Here is a 20,286-nt window from a genome sequence, read left to right as displayed (position 1 = left end):
AAGTGCTCCAAAATCTCCTGATAGCTAGCTGCATTGACCCTGCCCTTGATGAAACACAGTGGACCAACACCAGCAGCTGACATGGCACCCCACACCATCACTGACTGTGGGTACTTGACACTGGACTTCAGGCATTTTGGCATTTCCTTCTCCCCAGTCTTCCTCCAGACTCTGGCACCTTGATTTCCGAATGACATGCAAAATTTGCTTTCATCAGAAAAAAGTACTTGGGACCACTTAGCAACAGTCCAGTGCTGCTTCTCTGTAGCCCAGGTCAGGCGCCTCTGCCGCTGTTTATGGTTCAAAAGTGGCTTTACCTGGGGAATGCGGCACCTGTAGCCCATTTCCTGCACACGCCTGTGCACGGTGGCTCTGGATGTTTCCACACCAGACTCAGTCCACTGCTTCCTCAGGTTCCCCAAGGTCTGGAATCGCTCCTTCTCCACAATCTTCCTCAGGGTCCGGTCTCCTCTTCTCGTTGTACAGCGTTTTCTGCCACATTGTTTCCTTCCAACAGACTTACCATTGAGGTGCCTTGATACAGCACTCTGGGAACAGCCTATTTGTTGAGAAATTTCTTTCTGGGTCTTACCCTCTTGCTTGAGGGTGTCAATGATGGCCTTCTTGACATCTGTCAGGTCGCTAGTCTTACCCATGATGGGGGTTTTGAGTAATGAACCAGGCAGGGAGTTTATAAAAGCCTCAGGTATCTTTTGCATGTGTTTAGAGTTAATTAGTTGATTCAGAAGATTAGGGTAATAGGTCGTTTAGAGAACCTTTTCTTGATATGCTAAATTTATTGAGACAGGTTTTTTGGGTTATCAGGAGTTGTATGCCAAAATCATCAGTATTAAAACAATAAAAGACCTGACAAATTTCAGTTGGTGGATAATGAATCTATAATATATGAAAGTTTAATTGTAATCATTACATTATGGTAAATAATGAAATTTAACACTATATGCTAATTTTTTGAGAAGGACCTGTATATGTATATATATTACATAGATAGAAGAAAAGCCGGTAATTCATCTGCCACGTACTATAAAATCACTGCAGGAGCCGACAGGATAGAAGAGATGGATTACATACAGTAAATACAGATAGAATAGGTAGATACTGTATATACACTGCGTACAGAATTATTAGGCAAGTTGTATTTTAGAGGATTATTTTTATTATTGATCAACAACTATGTTCTCAATCAACCCAAAAGACTCAAATATCAAAGCTTAATATTTTTGGAAGTTGGAGTGGGGTTTTTTAGATTTGGCTATCTTAGGAGGATATCTGTGCAGGTAACTATTACTGTGCAGAATTATTAGGCAACTTAATAAAAACCTAATATATTCCCTTCTCACTTGTTTATTTTCCCCAGGTAAACCAATATAACTGCACAAAATTTAGAAATAAACATTTCTGACATGCAAAAACAAAACCAAAAAAATAAGTGACCAATATAGCCCCCCTTCTTTACGATGACACTCAGCAGCCTCCATCCATAGATTCTGTCAGTTACTTGATCTGTTTACGGCCAACATTGCGTGCAGCGGCCACCACAGCCTCCAGACACTGCTCCGAGAGGTGGACTGTTCTCCCTCCCTGTAGATCTCATATTTTATGAGGGACCATAGGTTCTCTATGGGGCTCAGATCAGGTGAACAAGGGGCCATGTCATTATTTTTTCTTCTTTGAGACCTTTACTGGCCAGCCACGCTGTGGAGTAGTTGGAGGCATGTGATGGAGCATTGTCCTGCATGAAAATCATGTTTTTCTTCAACGATACCGACTTCTTCCTGTACCACTGCTTGAAGAAGTCTTCCAGAAACTGGCAGTAGGTCTGGGAGTTGAGCTTCACTCCATCCTCAACACGAAAAGGTCCCACAAGTTCATCTTTGATGACACCAGCCTATACCAGTACCCCACCTCCACCTTGCTGGCGTCTGAGTCGGAGTGGAGCTCTCTGCCCTTTACTGATCCAGCCTCTGGCCCATCCATCCGGCCCATCAAGAGTCACTCTCATTTCATCAGTCCATAAAACCTTGGAAAAGTCAGTCTTAAGATATTTCTGGGTCCAGTCTTGACGTTTTATCTTATGTTTCTTGTTCAGAGGTGGTTGTTTTTCAGCCTTCCTTACCTTGGCCATGTCCCTGGGTATCGCACACCTTGTGCTTTTTGTTACTCCAGTAACGTTGCAGCTCTGAAATATGGCAAAACTGGTGGCAAATGGCATCTTGGCAGCTTCACGCTTGATTTTCCTCAATTCATGGGCAGTTATTTTGCGCCTTTTTTGCCCAACACGCTTCTTGCGACCCTGTTGGCTATTTGCCATGAAGCGCTTGATTGTTCGGTGATCACGCCTCAAAAGTTTGGCAATTTCAAGACTGCTGCACCCCCCTGCCAGACATCTCACAATTTTGGACTTTTCAGAGCCATCAAATCTCTCTTCTGACCCATTTTGCCAAAGGAAAGGAAGTTGCCTAATAATTAAGCACACCTTATATAGGGTTCTGATGTCATTAGACAACACCGCTCCTCATTACAGAGACGCACATCACCGGATTTACTTAATTTGTAGTTGGCTCTCAAGCCTGAACAGCTTGGAGTAGGACAACATGTATAAAATGTATCATGTGATCAAAATACAACTTGCCTAATAATTCTGCACACAGTGTAGATGTCTGTGACAAATACAATTAGTACAGTGTGTTTGCAAATTACTGGACATGTATTTAATTAATTAAAGATAATTTTTCAGAAAAAAATGGTGTGGGCTTCCACATAATTTTGGTAACCAGAAGAGGGAAAGCCGATGGCTAGGTCAATGTTCATAGCCTGGGAAGTTGGTAATACCAATATAAGCTCACAACTGTATACTCCTCCTTGACTGGCTATTATATTGGGGGAGCCCAAAAAAATGACGCAGGATCCCCCTATAATAATAACCAGAAAAGGCTAAGGGCTAATATTAATAGCCTAGGAAGGGGCCATGGATACTGCCCCACCAGGCTAAAAACATCAGCTCTCAGCCACCCCAGAAAAGACGTATCTCTAAGATGCGCCAATTCTGGCACATAGCCTCGCTCTTCTCACTTGCCCTGTAGTGGTGGCAAGTGGGGTGATAGTTGGGGGGGTTGATGTCACCTTTGTATTGTCAGGTGACATCAAGCCCCGAGGTTAGTAATAAAGACTTGGCATCAATAAGACGCCCCCATTATTAATCCCATAGTCACATTGTAAGAAAACACACACACCCAGAATAAAGTCCTTTAATTGAAAGAATGACAAAGACTCCTTTAGTAAATCTAAATTAAACTATACTTACAACCTCACTCATTCCACTGACAGCCTTGTAATCTGAAAAAGAGTAAAAAAAAAAAAAAACAATATTCCTCACCTTTCTGCAGAGATGCTTTGCTACATATAGATGGCAGGCTGCATGGTTGTATGATGCGACTATACAGCCTGTCATCCAGCAGACAATGAGTACCATGTGCTCAGTATCTGCCTGTGAACTTCTGTTACCTATCTGAGGGCACCACGAGCGTGAGAAAGTTCTCCTGATCGCGGTGCCGTCGATTTCACAGCCAATGAACTCACTTTTCTCACAACCAATGAACTTCTCCTCTGTATTAGATGATTCATAACAAGAAAAAAAAATGCACGAAGGGGATAAAAAAAACGTAGAAGAAAGCCAACTGCAAAGTTGTGCTGCATCTCTGCACAGCCAGGTAGTAACGTAGTATAAGTATCTTCTTTACTAAATCCAGAAACTAGACAGAAAACTATTTTCTCAGCTGAAAAATCCCAAGTGGCCCCTGCAGTTCTGAGTGAGGATATTCCTCAATAACAATTAATAACTTCAGACTTTTTTCTTCAAGAACAGGTTCAAATAAATCTCTCAGAAACGTAATTTGTTTCCACCTTAAGACAATTTCTTCCAATTCCGTCCTTCGGACAGCGGAGCCGAGGTGAGCAGTGACGGAAATCCCCCGCGGGCCGCGTGATGGCGGGCGCGTCGTTCATGAGCGCTGTGTGTATGGAAATCAGGAACATGGAAAAATTGCCCAGCACCTGAGGAGTTAACGGGCCCCGTCAGCAAAACCAATATCCGCATGTTTCCGCTCAGCGACGTAGCGTCTGGACGCCACAAAAGTACAAAAGAAACGTCTCGCGGTCCCTCGGCATAAGGATGGTTTCCGATATTAAAGTCAAACGTCGATCTCCTTAAAGGCTGAAACTGAAGAAAAGGCAATTTCCCGACTTGTAAGAGCAGACTTTACAGATCAATGGAACATGGACGCCGGGCGCCACCGCCACCACCGCCATTAGGTGGCTAATTAGTAAGAGTCAGAACTCAGCCCGATCATTAGCCTAATGAACGTCGTTTGTAAAACCTAGGGGGACGCCATATCAGAGCTGATGCGGCCCCTCACACTGCGGCGGCCGAGAGGGCAGTAAAATAATGAATTTTGAGTCTGGTGCGGGAAAGAACCAGGAAGGGCTGATATGGGGACAGATTAACCTTCACGCGGAGTCAGCGCCATTGTGACTGACGGATGCAGGCGGCTCATGTGCTGCAGCCCCGGCCGTGGTCGGCACTGAGGGAACCTTCCATCTATAGGACAGAAGTAACTTTGTAAATATTTGGCTTTCCTCTACTCATCTGGAGATACATAGAGGGCTGGTCCCACCCTATTTCTTCATGAGGTCCGCACTCCTCTGCCTCCTGCTCCTCCTGGGCCGGACCGTGTTCTGCAAGCGGAGGTAACTTTGCCTCCGCAGCATTGCTGGAGCGCTGATGTTCTGAGGCCGGTCAGGTGTAACAAGCTTCAGAGCAGCGCTTACAAGCTCCATAGAAAAAAAGCTGGTAAGCACTGCACTTCTTGCCTAGGAGACCGGCCACCTCTGATAGACAGCAGAAGTGGTCGCTAACCTAGTTAAGAACAGCAAACTATGACATTAAAAATCCCTTGATTCTTGAGAACAGCACCTTGTGGAAGAGGCGGTAAACGCGCGTCGGTGACGGTGAGACACGTGTCCTGACTCACTAACGCCATGGGTAAGCACTAGTGTTGAGCGATACCGTCCGATACTTGAAAGTATCGGTATCGGATAGTATCGGCCGATACCCGAAAAATATCGGATATCGCCGATACCGATATCCGATACCAATACAAGTCAATGGGACATCAAGTATCGGAAGCAGGGCCGTATTTAGAGTTTCTGCTGCCCTAGGCACTTTTAGTGCTGCCTCCCCCTTTGGTGAGTATGACACTATCGGCAGTGACTTTGGCAAAAATCGCTGATGTGAAAGTCGCCTTTTGCAGCAGATCCGACAGTTTTTCCGCATCTGCCGCGTAATGGATCACTTAGGGCAACACTGCGTTCGGCCTCATTCATTCCCTATGGGACTTACAGACATGTGCGGCTCTTGCGGTTTTGCCGCCATCCGGCAAATGCGGTACTTGCAGCAATGAGAAAAAACACTACTAGCAGTGTTTTATGTATCATCGTAAGTGCAAAACCGCAATTGCCGCACATGTTCGCAAGTAGCCATCATTACCTGTCCCTGCACCTTGCTAGCTCATCCCTATCCAACCCTCCCTGACCTAAAACTACACTATAAAGCTTCAGAAAAGCAATTTATTAACTGCCATATTCCTATGATAATGAGGGCTCTAGGCTACGGCGTAGACTGGGACGGGCAGTCTCCGGGTCTCCATCCTCTCTGTGCACACCCTCAGTCCCTGCCTCACTGCCTGTGCACAGACCTCCCTCCACCGCACCCGGTAATCACCGCTCGCAGTAGCATACCGGCAGAGGTGTATCTAGGGTTTCTGGCACCCGGGGAAAGAATTCATTTTGGTGCCCCCCCTCCGCCAAGGACATATGTGATTTGCACACTCAGTCATGTGCCCACGAGCTCCTCTCCCTAATGCTCTCAATGTTCAGTGAAAAACTAAGAGAAGCAGAAGAGAAGCTCGTTGTCGCAGGACCATAAGAGTATGTGTCCACGTTCAGGATTGCATCAGGATTTGGTCAGGATTTTTCATCAGTATTTGTAGCCAAAACCAGGAGTGGAACAATTAGAGGAAAACTATAATAGAACCATATGCTCCACTTCTGTATTTATCACCCACTCCTGGTTTTGGCTACAAATACTGATGTAAAATACTGACCAAATCCTGATGCAATCCTGAACGTGGACACACACCCTAAGTCTGAAAAATCGCATATGAGTGACGTGTCCATGTGACGACTACTGGAACTTGCAGAGCTGAATCCTGACATCGCAGCTTCTGAATTCTCACAACGCATGCACTGCACTTTTAGGATTCTCCCTTGCCGGTGGACAGTCATGTCAGCACAAGTATGTGATTTGTATACTTCTGACCACATTCCGACTAGATGTGCCCGGCCTCGCTCAGTTCATTTTCATTGACGGAGGTCACGCATGTCTAGTCAGCACGTGATCGCATTAATGTAAATCCCCAGCATGAGAGAATCCTGACAGCGTGCAGTGTGCACTGTGAGAACTCAGAAGTCTGCAGTCACAAAGAATGACTGCAGACTCATCACAAGCCTGGACATCCCCTTTAAAAGGGACTCTGTCACCTGAATTTGGAGGGAACAATTTTCAGCCATAGGGGTGGGGTTTTCGGGTGTTTGATTCACCCTTTCCTTACCCGCTGGCTGCATGCTGGCTGCAATATTGGATTGAAGCTCATTCTCTGTCCTCCATAGTACACGCCTGCGCAAGGCAAGATTGCAGATTGTGCAGGTACAGTATGTACTACGGAGGACAGAGAATGAGCTTCAATCCAATATTGCAGCCAGCATGCAGCCAGTGGGTAAGGAAAGGGTGAATCAAACACCCGAAAACCCCACCCCTATGGCTGAAAATTGTTCCCTCCAAATTCAGGTGACAGTGTCCCTTTAAATCTCCTAACATATATAAAAACATGAGAGTTAGCATCACAAATAACATTTACATCCAGGTACCTGATAGATGACGTCGCCTCTGGAGCCGTTCTCCTTTTCTTCATCTTGTCCAGATCCCATGATGAGTTTTCTCATCCACAGCCGTCTCTGCAGACTTCCATCTTCGCCGCTCTTTTGCAGAAAGTCTCCACATGACGCCCTTAAAGATACAAGTGTCATTATAATGCTCCCAAATAAAAAATTGCCCCTCACTATATTGTCTGCACAAAGTATGACCCCCACACTGTCCCGACTCCCTCTTATGGTACATGCTCTTCACACTGTCCTCTCCTTTCTATACCAGTCCCCTCTTCACACTGTCCTCTCACACTGTGTCCCCCTTATAGGGCCCAGTATTTATACTCCATATTTATACTCCATCCTCCCACACTGCGTTCATGCCTCCCCCATCCTCCCACCCTGCGTTCATGGCTCCCCCATCCTTCTCCCCTGCAAGCATGGCTCCCCCATCCTCCCACTCTGCGTTCATGGCTCCCCATCCTTCTCCCCTGCGTTCATGGCTCCCCCATCCTTCTCCCCTGCGTTCATGGCTCCCCCATCCTCCCACTCTGCGTTCATGCCTCCCCCATCCTCCCACCCTGCGTTCATGGCTCCCCCATCCTTCTCCCCTGCAAGCATGGCTCCCCCATCCTCCCACTCTGCGTTCATGGCTCCCCATCCTTCTCCCCTGCGTTCATGGCTCCCCCATCCTTCTCCCCTGCGTTCATGGCTCCCCCATCCTCCCACTCTGCGTTCATGGCTCCCCCATCCTCCCACTCTGCGTTCATGGCTCCCCCATCCTCCCACTCTGCGTTCATGGCTCCCCATCCTTCTCCCCTGCGTTCATGGCTCCCCATCCTTCTCCCCTGTATGCACGGCTCCCCATCCTTCTCCCCTGTATGCACGGCTCCCCATCCTTCTCCCCTGTGTGCACGGCTCCCCATCCTTCTCCCCTGTGTGCACGGCTCCCCATCCTTCTCCCCTGTGTGCACGGCTCCCCATCCTTCTCCCCTGTGTGCACGGCTCCCCATCCTTCTCCCCTGTGTGCACGGCTCCCCATCCTTCTCCCCTGTGTGCACGGCTCCCCATCCTTCTCCCCTGTGTACACGGCTCCCCATCCTTCTCCCCTGTGTGCACGGCTCCCCATCCTTCTCCCCTGTGTGCACGGCTCCCCATCCTTCTCCCCTGTGTGCACGGCTCCCCATCCTTCTCCCCTGTGTGCACGGCTCCCCATCCTTCACCCCTGTGTACACGGCTCCCCATCCTTCTCCCCTGTGTGCACGGCTCCCCATCCTTCTCCCCTGTATGCACGACTCCCCATCCTTCTCCCCTGTATGCACGGCTCCCCATCCTTCTCCCCTGTATGCACGGCTCCCCATCCTTCTCCCCTGTGTGCACGGCTCCCCATCCTTCTCCCCTGTATGCACGGCTCCCCATCCTTCTCCCCTGTGTACACGGCTCCCCATCCTTCTCCCCTGTGTGCACGGCTCCCCATCCTTCTCCCCTGTGTGCACGGCTCCCCATCCTTCTCCCCTGTGTGCACGGCTCCCCATCCTTCTCCCCTGTGTGCACGGCTCCCCATCCTTCTCCCCTGTGTGCACGGCTCCCCATCCTTCTCCCCTGTGTACATGGCTCCCCATCCTTCTCCCCTGTGTGCACGGCTCCCCATCCTTCTCCCCTGTATGCACGACTCCCCATCCTTCTCCCCTGTGTGCACGGCTCCCCATCCTTCTCCCCTGTATGCACGGCTCCCCATCCTTCTCCCCTGTGTGCACGGCTCCCCATCCTTCTCCCCTGTATGCACGACTCCCCATCCTTCTCCCCTGTATGCACGGCTCCCCATCCTTCTCCCCTGTATGCATGGCTCCCCATCCTCCTCCCCTGTGTGCACGGCACCCCACTTTTTTCCCTGTCATACTTACCTCTCACCGGCGCGCAGCACAGAACTTCCTGGCATCTCAGCGTCTTCCTTCCTGTCTTCAGCGGTCACATGGTAGCGCTAATTAAGGGTGATGAATATGCGCATATTCATCACCCTTAATGATCGGTACCATGTGACCGCTGAAGACAGGACGGCGCTGAGACGCAGTTGCAGCCACCGCTGGAGGAAGGTGAGTATTACGTCTTCAGGGAGGGAGGGAAGGGGGCGGGAAGGAGGGAGGAGGGGGGGGCGGGAAGGGGGGAGGGAGGAGGGGGGGCGGAAACTTGACCCCGGAGTTTTATAAAATAAAAAAAAAAAAAAAAAGGAAAAAACCTAGCTCAAGGGCGCCCCCCCGCATCCCGCCGCCCTAGGCACGTGCCCTCAAGTGCCTAGTGGCAAATACGGCCCTGATCGGAAGGTATCCTCTATGGTTCCCAGGGTCTGAAGGAGAGGAAACTCTCCTTCAGGCCCTGGGATCCATAGGGATGTGTAAAATAAAGAATTAAAATAAAAAATATTGATATGCTCACCTCTCCGGCGGCCCCTGGACTTCACGCTGCTATCCGGGAGGCTTCTTTGTTTAAAAAGCGCGCCTTTCGGACCTGTGAATGACGTCCCGGCTTCTGATTGGTCGCGTGCCGCCCATGTGACCGGCACGCGATCAATCAGAGGCCGCGACGTCATTCGCAGGTCCTCAATTCCTAGAATTAGCAGTTTTGTGAATGAGAATGACGTCGCGGCTTCTGATTGGCCGCGTGCCGCCCATGTGTGTGTGCAGGAGATTTCTATCATCTCATAGACTTTGCTGGTAATGTAAAACGCAGCTTAAAATTCGCATTAAAAAAATGCAGCAAAAAAGGTGTGAACATAGCCGTAGAGTTACATCAAGCCTTATACACCATTCACAGCTAAAGCTGCACACAGTTCTCTTGGCCATCACTGAAAATCTGCTTTGTGCTGCAGTCTCAGCTCTAGGAGGTGAGCCTGGCTAAAACATCTTCTTTTCCATACTTTCAATATACAGCAGTAACTTTCTAACTATTTAGCTTTAATCATCTGGGGTTACATCAAGTGTTATACTCAAGTCACTGCTAAATCTGCAAACACAAATCTTTTGTGGCTATTCGGAATCAGCCTTGTATTGGAGTCCAGATAAAAATGATTCCTTTGTTTAATAACCTACACGCGATAAGTAACTTTAAAATACTTTTCTTTACGCTACTCTGTTGTTTTGTTCTCCAGTCACATCTAGAGCTGCACACATAAAATCCCTTTTCATCAGCATTGTGTTGCAGTTTCAGCTTTGTGGGTGAACAGGAATGGAAAATAGTCTTTTGTTTTTGTCCAGTCTACATAACATGATGATTAATTTTGTAAATACTTTCCTTTAGGCATGTGGAGTTATATTAGGGCTTTTGCTCCAGTCACTGGTAAAGCTGCACACACAATTCTCTTTGAATCATCCTTGTGTTGCTGTCCCAGCTATCCAGCTGAGCCTGGATGAAAAATCTAATTGTCCTTTGTAGGAGATGACTGATAAGTATCTTTGTAAGGTTTTGCTGTACTCTTGACCTTATACACCATTCACAGCTAAAGCTGCACACACAATTCTCTTGGCTATCACTGGAAACCTGCTTGGTGTTGCAGTCTCAGCTGAAGGAGGTGAGCCTGGTTGATAAATCTTTCCCATACTTCCGATACACATAAGTCACTTTCTAACTATTCTACTTTACTCATGGGGCGTTCCATCAAGTGTTATACTCCAATCACAGCTAAATCAGCAAACACCATTCTTCTGGCTGTTACTTGTTCACTTTGTATCAGCATTGTGTTGCAGTCTTGGCTCTGTGAGTGAACATGGATGGAAAATCTTCTGGTGTAAATGTCCAATCTACATAAGATCATAGTTTACTTTGTAACAACTTTCCTTGACTTATGTGCAGTTATCATATCTTATCCTCCAGTCACTGCTAAAGCTGCACATACAGTTCTGTTGGAATCGCCTTTCTTTTGTGGTCTCCTGCTTGAGCCAGGATGAAAAAAAAACTTTTTTTTTGTACCTTTTTAATTCTACTTTGTAACTGTTTTGCTTTCCTTCACCCATCTGGTCCTATACTCCAGTCACAGCTAGAGCTGCAAATGCAATTCTTTCGTCTGTCACCTGGAATGTGTTGCAGTGCCAGAAAACCCCTTTAAGAAACTTCTCCCAGTATTCAGTTCTGATCACTTTCACAGTAGATTGGAGTTTTACAAATTGAAAACCTTGTGTCTGATGGCGTAAGATCCATCAGCGGGACATTCCCCATATAAGGCCGGCTTCACACTCAGCGTATGAAAATACGGTCCGTATATTACGGCCGTAATACGCTGAAAAGTCCCCAAAATAGTGGTCCGTAGCTCCTCCGTAGGCAGGGTGTGTCAGCGTTTTTTGCGCATGGCATCCTCCGTATGTAATCCGTATGGCATCCGTACTGCGTGGTTTTCTCGCAGGCTTGCAAAACCGACATACGGCTATACAAGGGATCCATGTGTCCCAAAAAGAAAAAAATATATATATATACTGTCTATATATATATATATGTCAGTAGACACATATATGTATATATATTAATATTTATTCCAGCGCTATACAGCTTGAAAGCCGGTAATTCAATTACCGGCTTTTTCTTTCTCCTTCCTAAACCCGACATGATTTGAGACCTGGTTTACATACAGTAAACCATGTCTTCTCTCCATTTTTTTTGCAGATTCCACACTACTAATGTCAGTAGAGTGTATCTGCAAAATTTGGCCGTTCTAGCTATTAAAATAAAGGGTTAAATGGCGGAAAAAATTGGCGTGGGCTCCCGCGCAATTTTCTCCGCCAGAGTAGTAAAGCCAGTGACTGAGGGCAGATATTAATAGCCTGGAGAGGGTCCATGGTTATTGGCCCGCCTGGCTAAAAATATCTGCCCCCAGCCACCCCAGAAAAGGCACATCTGGAAGATGCGCCTATTCTGGCACTTGGCCACTCTCTTCCCATTCCCGTGTAGCGGTGGGATATGGGGTAATGAAGGGTTAATGCCACCTTGCTATTGTAAGGTGACATTAAGCCTAATTAATAATGGAGAGGCGTCAATTATGACACCTATCCATTATTAATCCAATTGAATGAAAGGGTTAAATAAAACACAAACACATTATTTAAAATTATTTTAATGAAATAAAAACAATGGTTGTTGGAGTATTTTATTTAACGCTCAATCCAGTCACTGAAGACCCTCATTCTGTAAGTAAAAAAACATAATAAACCAACAATATCCTTACCCTCCGCAGATCTGTAACGTCCAACGATGTAAATCCATCTGAAGGGGTTAAAATATTTTGCAGCCACGAGCTTTGCTAATGCAATGATGCTCATGGCTGCAAAAACCCCAGAAAATGAAGGTAAAGTAGGTCAATGACCTATATTTAGCTTCATTTGCGGTGAGGCGCCCTCTGCTGGCTGTTCCTAGATCGTGGGAACTTTCCTAGAAAGCTCCCAGGCTTTCTAGGTAAGTTCCCACGATCTATGAACAGCCTGCAGAGGGCGCCTCACCGCAAATGAAGCTAAATATAGATCATTGACCTATATTTAGCTTCATTCCCCGGGGTTTTGCAGCAAGGAGCAGCCTGCATTAGCGGAACTCCTTGCTGCAAAATATTTTAACCCCTTCAGAAGGATTTACATCGTTGGACTTTACAGATCTGCGGAAGGTAAGTATATTGTTGGTTTATTATGTTTTTTCTTTCACAGAACGAGGGTCTTCAGTGATTGGATTGGGCGTTAAATATAATATTACAACAACCTTTGTTTTTATTTCATTAAAATAATTTTTAATAATGTGTGTGTTTTTTTTAACCCTTTCATTCAATTGGATTAATAATGGATAGGTGTCATAATTGACGCCTCTCCATTATTAATTAGGCTTAATGTCACCTTACAATAGCAAGGTGGCATTAACCCTTCATTACCCCATATCCCACCGCTACACGGGAATGGGAAGAGAGTGGCCAAGTGCCAGAATAGGCGCATCTTCCAGATGTGCCTGTTCTGGGGTGGCTGGGGGCAGGTATTTTTAGCCAGGGGGGGCCAATAACCGTGGACCCTCTCCAGGCTATTAATATCTGCCCTCAGCCACTGGCTTTACTACTCTGGCGGAGAAAATTGCGCGGGAGCCCACGCCAATTTTTTCCGCCATTTAACCCTTAAATATAATAGCTAGAACGGCCAAATTTTGCATATACACACTACTAACATTAGTAGTGTGGATTATGCAAAAAAAATGGTGATATGAGATGGTTTACTGTATGTAATCATGTCTCATATCATGTCGGGTTTAGGAAGGAGATAGCAAAAGCCGGCAATTGAATTACCAGCTTTAAAGCTCTCTCGCGCTGCATTAAATATAAATATAAATATATAGGTATCTCCCTGACATATATATATGTATATATACCTATTCTATGTGTATATATCTACTCTAATCTAACCTGTCAGTGTGATTTTACTGTACTCTGCGCTGAATTACCGGCTTTTCAAAGGAGACCCGTGCGTAAAAATCGGACAGCAATACGGATGTCATACGGATGTTGCGATAAAAAAATCGCATGACACTCGCATGGCACTCGCAGACGTTACATCAGTTTTTTCGGTCCGTAAATCGGACCGTTTTTTTCTCACACTAGTGGAAAGGGGCCCTAATACTGATCAGTAAAATACGGCAGATAGGAGCAGGGGCATAGAGAATAATTGTGCCGTATTTTTTGCGAGTTTTATGGACGTAGTTTCTGCGCTCTTACGTCCGTAAAACTCGCAAGTGTGAAGCCGGCCTAAGGGCTCATTTCCACTTGTGATAGACAAATCGGTCCGTAATCTGGACCGAAAAAAGGGATGAAAAGTATGCGTTTGTCATGCGTTTGTGATGCGAGTTCAATGCGATTTTGTAATCGCACCATCCGTTTTACATCCGTATGCAATCCGTTTTATTTCTCTGCAACTATTTTTATACAGTCATTTACAGGACTATTTACAGTGTTCTATGACACAGAATGGTAAGGTATCTGTAAAAAACGGATGGAATATGGATGTTCCGTATGCCATGCGTTTTTTTTATCGCACCCATTGACTTGCATTGGCGAGTCTCGTCCGAGACTCGCAGCAAATCGCAGCATGCTGCGATTTTTTTCTCAGTCCGATTTCGGCTGAGAAAAAAATCGCAAATGAAAAGACACCTATTGAATAACATTGGTCCGAGTGCAATCCGATCTTTTATCGGATTGCACTCGTCCGTTTTACTCGCAAGTGGAAATGAGCCCTAACAGGGAGGAAAAACACAGGAGCAAACATCTGGACTATGAGGGTCCTGGGATTGCAACTCGGAACGATTAATTAATGAGGACGCAGGAAGCGCCGGGGGGCCGCGCCGTCTTGGCTTCAATTCCATACAATTCAGCACATTGAGAACAAAATGTAAAAAAAAAAAAACGTGTAGAGAAATGGAGCATTAATAAATCATGTAAGAAGTAAAGATGAGAGGCCAACTGCACGACTGTTACCGGAGGTCAAAGAATGGTAGATAAGGGTCATCCGGAGTACCGGGGGTTAATGGCAAAAGGCAACAACAAGGCAGTAAAGGGGAAGCACTGGGTGACCTGGTGAGGGATCTCAGGAGATACTTTCCACCTTATAGAAACAAGAAAGGTAACAAATAACAAATATGTCAGAAATTCTACTGTATTTTACTTAACAATAACCTCTTCTTCCAGATGAACAAGCGAGAATTACAGCAAACAAGAATTTAATGCAATGGTGAAGTATGGAATCCTGGAGAGCGCTGACTGACAGCATCGCTCCGACTGACAGCAACGTTCCAACTGACAGCATCGCTCCGACTAACAGCAACACTCCAACTGACACTATCAATCTGACTGACAGCACGCTCTGACTGACAGCATCGCTCCGACTGGCAGCATCGCTCCAACTGACAGCATCGCTCCAACTGACAGCATCACTCCAACTGACAGCAATGTTCCGACTGACAGCAGTGCTCCAACTGACACTATCGATCTGACTGACAGCAAAGCTCCAACTGACACTATCGATCTGGCTGACAGCAACGCTCCAACTGACACTATCGACCTGACTGACAGCAACGCTCCAACTGACAGCAACGTTCCGACTGACAGCATCGCTCCGACTAACAGCAACGCTCCAACTGACAGCAACGCTCCAACTGACACTATCGATCTGACTGACAGCATCGCTCCGACTGACAGCAACGTTCCGACTGACAGCATCGCTCCGACTAACAGCAATGCTCCGACTAACAGCAACGCTCCAACTGACACTATCGATCTGACAGCATTGCTCCGACTGACAGCACGCTCCGACTGACAGCATCACTCCGACTGACAGCATCGCTCCGACTGACAGCACGCTCCGACTGACAGCATCACTCCGACTGACAGCATCACTCCGACTGACAGCATCGCTCTGACTGACAGCATCGCTCCGACTGACAGCAACGCTCCAACTGACAGCAACGCTCCAACTGACACTATCAATCTGACTGACAGCAGCACTCCAACTTACACTATCGAACTTACTGACAGCATCGCTCCGACTGACAGCAACGCTCCGACTGACAGCAACGTTCTGACTGACAGCATCACTCCGACTGACAGCAACGCTCCAACTGACAGCAGCGCTCCAACTGACACTATCGATTTGACTGACAGCAACACTCCAACTGACACTATCGATCTTACTGACAGCATCACTCCGACTGAGAGCAACGCTCGAACTTACAGCATCACTCCGACTGACAGCAACGTTCCGACTGACAGCATCGCTCCGACTGACAGCAACGCTCCGACTGACAGCAACGCTCCTCCTACTGAAATGGCTACAATGGAGGGAAAAAATATGTTTATTGCTGATAAATGGATAAAAAAACAGTGCCACATGAAGGACAATACTCTTATTACAGCTGTCACAGTCTGTGCACTCTCACAGCTCGACACCGCAGACACCTGCTAGCAGAGCTATGAATGCTGCAAAAAATGCACAGAATATTGTGAATGTGATGTTTTTTCAGTCTCTTACGAATCCTAACTAGGGTTAGGACTAAGGTGTGGATATGGTTATGACTAAATATAGGGTTAAGGTTAGGAATACAGTTAGGGCTAAGGATAAAGCTAAACTTATAGATGGGGACAGGACTAAAGTTAGGGCTAGGGTTAAGACTTACGTAAGGTCTAGATAGATATAGAGCTAATGCTAGGGCTAAAAATAGAGATAGGATTAGGTCTAAAGTTAGGGCTAGAATAGGGATAGGGTTAGGACTAAAGTTAGAGCTAGAGATCAAGTTAAACTTTGGGCTACGATTAACACAAAGATTAGGGCTAGATAGATTTAGAGCTAAAGTTTGTACTAGAATAGGGATAGGGTTAGGACAAGGTTAGAGCTAGGGTGGATCTAAAGTTAGAGCTACTGTTAGGACTAAATTTATTGCTTGATACAGAGCAAAAGTTAGGGCTAGAATAGGGATAGGATTAGGTCTAAATTTAGGGCTAGAATAGGGATAGGGTTAGGACTAAAGTTACGGCTAGAATAGGGATAGGATTAGCTCTAAAGTTAGGGCTAGAATAGGGATAGAGTTAGGACTAAGGTTAGGGCTCAAGATCAAGTTTAAGTTTGGGCTAGGGTTAACACTAAGATTAGGGCTAGATAGATATAGAGCTAAAGTTTGTGCTAGAATATGGATAGGGTTAGGACTAAAGTGAGAGCTAAAGATAGATCTAAAGTTATAGCTATGGTTAGGACTAAACTTAGGGTTAGGAATCGATCTAATGTTTGTGCTAGGGTTAGGACTAAATTTATTGCTAGATATAGAGAAAAAGTTAGGGTTAGAATATGGATAGGGTTAGGAGGACTAAAGCTTGGGCTAGAATAGAGATAGGATTAGGTCTAAAGATAGGGCTAGAATAGGGATAGGATTAGGTCTAAAGTTAGGGCTAGAATAAGGATAGGGCTAGGACTAAAGTTAGGGCTAGAATAGGGATAGGATTAGGTCTAAAGTTAGGGCTAGAATAGGGATAGGATTAGGTCTAAAGTTAGGGCTAGAATAGGGATAGGATTAGGTCTAAAGTTTGGGCTAGAATAGGGATAGGGTTAGGACTAAAGTTTGGGCTAGAATAGGGATAGGTTTAGGTCTAAAGTTAGGGGTAGAATAGGGATAGAGTTAGGACTAAAGTTAGGGGTTGAGATGAAGTTAAAGTTTGTGCTAGGGTTAACACTAAGATTAGGGCTAGATAGATTTAGAGCTAAATTTTGTGCTAGAATAGCGATAGGGTTAAGACTAATGTTAGAGCTAAAGATAGATCTAAAGTTATAGCTAGCGTTAGGACTAAACTTAGATCTAGGAATCGAGCTAATGTTTCTGCTAGGGTTAGGACTTAATTTATTGCTATATACAGAACAAAAGTTAGGACTAGAATAGGGATAGGGTTAGAACTAAAGTTAAGGCTAGGGTTAGGACCAAAGTTTGGGCTTGGGATAGAGCTAGAGCTAGGACTAGATATCGATAGAATCATGGCTAAACTTAGGACTAGGGTAAAAGTTGCATAAAAAAGCACAAAAAAGGCCAGGAACCGCAGTAGATTCAGCTGTCCAATAAGCAGAGAGAAGATGTAGGAAACTTGATCATTTTTACCCCCTTCCTAGCCTCAGCAATATGTTTGCGCCAGAAGTCTAGAGGAACTGTATGGAGTGGGTCACGCACTGATGTACACAGTAGACACTTGTCAGTAGTGACTGCGTTTTTTTTCTCAGTGGGTTTGGCGCAGTTCACACTTTACTTTGAGAATCCATGTTTTCTATGCACGCCCGTGCTCAGATCTATTTCTCATCCGTTTGCCATTAGTAGGACTGATCCAGAACAACTCTACGTAGTTCTTTTGTAATGATAAACATTATTCACGTCAGTAATAACGTTGGTGACATAACGTATTATCATTAACTCCTTGTTTAAGATGCGGAAGGGAGAAATTAAATGATTACAGATTTTTCCTGTTTGGCGTTTTTGCTCTGCTGCCCATGACTCGAATCCTTGAGAGAGCGCGGTTTACCAGCTAGGGTCAGTGAGGCGCAGCAAACACTCTAATGAGAAATGGAAGGTAGGAAGAAACTGCAAAATAATGCTCATTAATGCGAAAAAAATAATACATTCCTCTTTTCTTTAAGTTCTAACACCGAAACTGCTTTCTAATTTATATAAATTGTGGAATTTTCACAGAAAGCAGCTTTTCACTTTTCATCATTGTGCCGCTTGTCTTCTCCTCTGAGTCGTAAGGTCATGGTGGCTATTTTCGAGCTACAGAAGACGGCCGGTCAGGAGAAAAATCCATCTCATTTTATTCATGAATTCCTCTATGAAACTGAAATGGTGGGTTACATGACAATCAATTAGCGGTGAGTGTCACACATCCCATGTCCTAGACTACTAGTGTTATCAGTCTGGGAGGCCTGGTAGACCATGCCTTCTGAACATGGCACCAGCACAGAAAGGTTCACTTTACTCATGTGGAAAAAGCTAGAAACTGAAATGTGTATGGAAGAAATATGGCCTTACAGCGAAGAACGGCTTGGAGCACCAATGCTTCTATTTGCTTCCTTGGAAATCACCCGTGTTTTTATCCTCTTTCCAATAAACTTCTTTGTGGCTTTAGGGTAACTGGCTACAGAAGGAGCCCCGTATAACCACCCTCCAAAAAAATTACCACCCTCTAATATTGCTCTTTCTACTGTGGCACTCCAGGAACTTTAAACAGTTCACCCACTTAGGCATCTTTCTTCACCCAGAGATCACAAACTTCTGTATCCTCTTTCTAACAACCATCCATCTGGCTGTAAGGTAACTGGCTACAGCAGAAGCCCTCCCTCACTTCTCTAATTTCTCTCACCTAGAGCTCAACCACTTCTGTATCCTTCTTCTAACAATCCTCCATCTGGCTGTAAGGTAACATGGTACAGCAGAAGCCCTCCCTCACATCTCTAACCTCTGTCACCCAGAGCTCACCCATTTCAATATCCTTCTTCTAACAACCCTCCGTCTGCCTGTAAGGTAACATGGTACAGCAGAAGCCCTCCCTCACATCTCTAACTTCTGTCACCCAGAGCTCACCCACTTCTGTATCCTTCTTCTAACAACCCTCCATCTGGTTGTAAGGTAACTGGCTACAGCAGAAGCCCTCCCTCACATCTCTAACCTCTGTCTCCCAGAGCTCACCCACTTCTGTATCCTTCTTCTAACAATCCTCCATCTGGCTGTAAGGTAACTGGCTACAGCAGAAGCCCTCCCTCATTTCTCTAACCTCAGTCACCCATTTCTCCATATTCTAATAACAAACCTCTGTCAGTAAGGCAACTGCCAACAGCAGAAAGCTTTCCTCTCTACTTTTTTCTTGGGTGAGGGACCAGGAACTACTAGCAGTTCACACACTTCTCAGTTCTCTTTCACCTACAGATCACTCGTTTCTCCAACCTCCTTATAACAAACATATCTCTGGCTGTAAAGAATCTTACTACTGCAGAAGCCATAGCCCACCACTTTTTCTGGTGTAGACTAGTAACCATAAGCGGTTTACACACTTTTCAATCCTCCTTCATCTGGAGATCACTCCCTTTTCCATCATTTTTCTATCAAACCTTTCTGGCTGTAAGGCAACTGACTACAGCAGAAACCTCACCCCTACTTTTTCTGTAGTGAGAGACTGGGTACTATAAATTGGTTACATACTTCTGAATCCTCCTTAACCCAGAGATAACCCACTTCTCCATTCTCTTTCCAATTAACCTCTATCTAGCTGTAAGGCAACTGCCTACAGTAGAATCCCTCCCTCAATGCTCTTTCTGCAGTGGGAAACTAGGAACTATAAACAGTTCTCTCACTTCTTAATCCTCCTTCACCTAGAGATCACCAACATATCCACCTTTTTTTCTACCAAACCTGTTCTGTAAGGCAACTGACTACAGCAGAAATCTTCCCCAGATGATTTTTCTGGAGAGACAGACTAGTAAACATAAGCTGTTTACCCAATCAATCCTTCTTCATCCAGAGATCACCTACTTCTTCATCTTCATTCTACCAATAATTTCTGGCTGTAAGGAAACTGACTACAGCAGAAACGTCCCCTCTGCTTTTTTCTGGAGTAAGAAACTGTGAATTGTAAACTGTTTCCCCACTTCTCAATGCTACTTCACTCAGAGATCATCCTCTTCTTATAGACCTGTCTCTGGCTGCAAGACTACTGACTACAGCAGAAGTCCTCCCCTACCACTGTCCTCCCGATATTAGACC

The 20,286-nt window shown here is 45.6% G+C and overlaps 1 protein-coding gene across 1 annotated transcript in view; it reads right to left on the bottom strand.

The window, feature by feature from the left end:
- The window catches only part of SORCS3 (sortilin related VPS10 domain containing receptor 3), a 770,211-nt gene that overhangs the window by 549,113 nt on the left and 200,812 nt on the right, over positions 1–20,286 (bottom strand). The gene's annotated exons all lie outside the window — the stretch shown is intronic.

Source organism: Ranitomeya imitator, chromosome 2, assembly GCF_032444005.1.
Source record: "Ranitomeya imitator isolate aRanImi1 chromosome 2, aRanImi1.pri, whole genome shotgun sequence".
NCBI classification, from domain to species: domain Eukaryota; kingdom Metazoa; phylum Chordata; class Amphibia; order Anura; family Dendrobatidae; genus Ranitomeya; species Ranitomeya imitator.
Note: the sequence above shows the minus strand (reverse complement) of the source record. Positions and strands in the feature narration are given on the sequence as shown.